The sequence below is a fragment of the Coffea arabica genome, chromosome 3c, assembly GCF_036785885.1.
Source record: "Coffea arabica cultivar ET-39 chromosome 3c, Coffea Arabica ET-39 HiFi, whole genome shotgun sequence".
In the NCBI taxonomy this organism is placed as follows: Eukaryota; Viridiplantae; Streptophyta; class Magnoliopsida; order Gentianales; family Rubiaceae; genus Coffea; species Coffea arabica.
In genome coordinates, this window is record NC_092314.1 from 17164020 (window position 1) to 17168049 (window position 4030).

The 4030-nt window shown below is 34.9% G+C and overlaps 1 long non-coding RNA gene across 2 annotated transcripts; it reads right to left on the reverse strand.

Moving 5' to 3' along the window:
* Positions 1-227: 227 nt before the first annotated feature.
* Positions 228-3540, reverse strand: LOC140038074 (uncharacterized). 2 transcript variants are annotated; one of them, XR_011841883.1, is made up of 4 exons: positions 3173-3540; positions 1855-1940; positions 947-1102; positions 228-301 (listed from the first exon to the last, which is right to left on the reverse strand). It is a non-coding gene; the product is annotated as an uncharacterized lncRNA (long non-coding RNA). The 2 variants fall into 2 exon arrangements; XR_011841884.1 differs by lacking the exon at positions 1855-1940.
* Positions 3541-4030: the final 490 nt, after the last annotated feature.

Consider the following 4030-nt stretch of genomic DNA (forward strand, 5'->3'; position numbering starts at 1 on the left):
GAAAAATGACAATGCTTTACAATTAACAAATGAAGGCATCCATTACATTACGAAATGCCAAAATATAATTTTAAACATTCGAAAATCATAATCAATTTCAACAACAACCTACAAATAGTTTGATAAGTGATATTTGGCCTAAATTTCACAAATAATCAAGGCAGTTTTACAAAATAAATCCAAGTCCCCAAAAAAATGTGTTGTCGAAACATTTCCTAAGTATAAGATTTTCTCTATAGTTCTTGAGTCAATTAGCAACTCTTGCTGCTGATCTTCCAAAAATCTAAAATGAGCAACATACCTGCAGTGAAGTACTTCAATTATTAGTAGGAGATAAGAAAAACTTGAGACAAGAAAGCGAACTTAAGAATTTGCAAGAAAATAAGCTAAATCATTTCTTTTAAGTATCATCTAGACAGTGACTAAATAAGAGCAAAGTAAGAGATAAAGCACTTAGAACTTTAGAAATCAAGAAACACTTCTTTTATGTTTACTATGATATTAAAAACTCAAGAAACAATTAATATTCTTATGCTACTGTATTAAGAACAAAACGGTGATCCTTCTATGGTTTCGTAGGCCCCATTTGTATGGTTCATTCAAATAGATCATGCATAGCAACTTCAACTTTTTAGATATCGAGAATGCATATTGTTCTAATAGCAAATATCTCATGCCAGTAGCTTTAACAGCATAATATTAAGTAGTTATCAAGCAAAGTATGCATAAGATATCATGAAATACCAGATCAAGAAATTTCTTTTCTACTAGTTAGCTTAGAGACTGCTTGCAGTTTGTTTATATGCAATGTCTCCTAGACCAAAGTGAAAATTGTCACTTTTATCGAAACTGTGTTAACAAGGCCCAAGTATTTGAAACAAGTATAACATAGATGGTAAGGAGTATATATTTAACCAAAAAAATCACATAATTGGAAATTTCATACCATTTACTAGGCTCAAGATCACTTCTGCACTCAAAGTGGCAGAAGGCTGGAAGAATGGACCAATGACCATTCTTGGATTAATTGCAATCATGTCAATACCATGCTCCTTTGAGAAATCCCAAGCAGCATTCTCTGCCAAAATAGTTGATACCAAAACTGAAAAGAGAGAACATATTTGGCAGCTTTAGTTGAAAGCATAATTCTTCAAGTGGGACATTAGAAAAAGTATGTTTTCTAGACACTTGGGAGACCATCCAGTCACATTCTCTAAATCCTTCTACTCTGGAGAATAGGGCTTATTTAAGAAGTATACATGGCTCTAAACAGGGCTAATTTTTCTCCCTCCAAACAATGTCAGTTGATCGCGTTGAATGATTATAATTATTGGCAGATTACTTGCTAAATTTACTGTTTTGATTTCTTACCACTTGAATAAACAACAAAACAGAAACTAAAGTTCACATCTTCAGTGACGTGATGTTTTCTTTGGGCATATGCCAATAAGCCTTCTCAAGCAAGCATTCCAATATTCATTCCATAGTAATATACTTTTTGGCTTGGAACTAATGCTACAATATTCTTTCATCTATAGCATCTTGGTTACAATATTCTTCTCTTGTGATGGATGATCATGGTAAGGGCTCTTTTGTTAAAGCTTTTTAAGAGAAGATGTTTTATCAGCTTGATGAATATTTAACTGTAGAGATTTCTGTCAAATTAGCGCTACCAAACCAATTATTGTAAATGCTTTCTAAAGCCTTCTTAGTGATACTACTATCTTCCATAAACAAATTGAATCAACTAGAAGATTTTTGTCAGCCAATCAGAGAATTGGGCTGACTCCATGGAATCTAACAAATAGCAAGCATTTCCTCAGGCAGTTTAACTGAAAATAGCAATTGACACACCTTGTGCTCCTCACAGTATAACGGATATGAAAACCAACTTTCATCTACTATGACACCATCCTTTAGTTCATCATTGCAAGTAACTACTGCAACAAAAGACGTTAGAATCACTCATTTGATAGATGAAACTTTGGCACAAGACTGTAGCACATTCAGTGTTCCTTTCATCCTAATTACTCTAAACAGTCAATTAAGACTTGAAGTTCCTTCAAGTTACTTGAGGAAATCCACAAAAACAGAATCATAGAAACAGAGACTTGCAAGATGCTCTTTGAATACTATCATTTTGTCGGCAACACAGTATAGTTGCTGAGAAACTAGAATACTCACACTCTTTACACTTGAGACTCCTAGTACACAACAATTGTGTAACTGAGGAAGTCCCAATAAGCTTCAGTGCTAGCAGCAAGATAGCAACCAAAAACAATAGGGCATTGACTGCCAAACTATTAAGAGGAAATGTATGACCAAGAACAATGACAATAGGACCATAAAACAAGTTCAGTACACATATATTTGGTCTACTTGCAAAGACCAAAGCTTCAAACAGACCACAAAATTCATCCATTTACACCTCTCACCTCTCAAATTTTTCTATGCTATTTCATTAAATAATTTTAATAGCATGTATACCATATATGTAAATATAATTATTAGTACTATTACTAATTAATAAAGCTTGTTAACTGAGAGCCAGTAGTTTTTGCTTTTATTTTTGATAAAAAAACCAAATAATTTTAAAGAACCCCTTTCAAGAATCATTTTTTGTAGGTTCTTGAATGGGTTGTTCTAGTTTAGTTTGGTTTCAAGCAAAATTTGAAGCTTTCTGGGAATTTTGAAGATTAAACTTTAGTGCATTATCTCTTCGCTCAGCCACATAGATAATCAACTAACGACTCCCCAGTTCCCACTCCACCTAGCACCACTTAACCCACTATTTCTCTCACCTGCAGCCACTCATAGCAACATCATACCATAATCACCTCCTTGCTCTCTTCCACTCCCTCCACCACCATCCAATTAGGCATCAGCTGTTGCCCACCTAGTCCCAACCCAAAACCGCACTCGCACATAAACCTGTTGAATCTTGTCACCGTGAATTACATATGGAATTGGGTGATCAAGTCTACATCCCATGGTTGTACAAAAGTAACTTAAGCAATTGCAACTATAGATCACATACTTCTACCAGAAGGAAATGATTAAATCCATGACTCTAACTCCCAGAAGCAGATGCAAAAAAATAATTGGGGAAAAATTTAGGGCAAATTAATTGGGGAAAAATTAGGGAAATAGGGAGTGACATGAGAGGACCTACCTGAGAGTTGGTGGAGAGCACCACGGAGGTGGAGGACGAGGTGGATCGTGGACTCTTTTTGGCTCCTTCCAGATGCTGTAATCAGCTAGGGTACAGCCATCCTCCAACTACTTGCCGACGAAGATGAGGCGTTGCTGGTCCGAGAGGCTGCTCTCCTTGTCCTGGATTTTGGCCTTGACATTGTCGATAGTGTTGCAAGACTCTACCTGAAGGGTCTTGGTCTTCCCCGTCAGGATTTTCACGAAGATTTGCATCTTTGATGACAGCAACAGTTGCCGACTGCCGCCTCTGCTGCTGCTCGGGTTTTGAGAAATGAATAAAGGGGTTGAGAATAAAGGGTTTGACTGAGGGATTGAGAGTGAGGACTGCAGAAGTCGTCAGGATGTGAGCAGTAAGACTGGTTCCTTTGCTTAGTGTATAGTACCCGTGCCATTTTTTTCATTTTTAGTTTGAACAAATTTTGGTACTAGTCAATCAAGACAATCCAAGTCAACTTTTAGCTTCAATTTTTATTTAAATTTACTAATATATTTCTAATCATTACTTCTTAACATATTTATTAAAAATTATAATGGACGAAAATTTTTTGCTAAATTCAAACAACTGATAAATGTACTCTTTCTCAACTTGTAATAGTTTATATAGTTATTATAACTAGAAACTTTCATTAATTTTTTTCTAGTTAAAGACCTATTATAATTTGAGTAACTATGACTAGTTTAATAAATCACCAAATTTAAAAAAATTAAATTAATATTGAGGCTCACATTTAAATAATTGCATTGGACATGTTCAAGTTAGTGATGATACTTTGTTGTCACTAACTATGCTATAGTTTTACTAACAAAAATTAGCCAT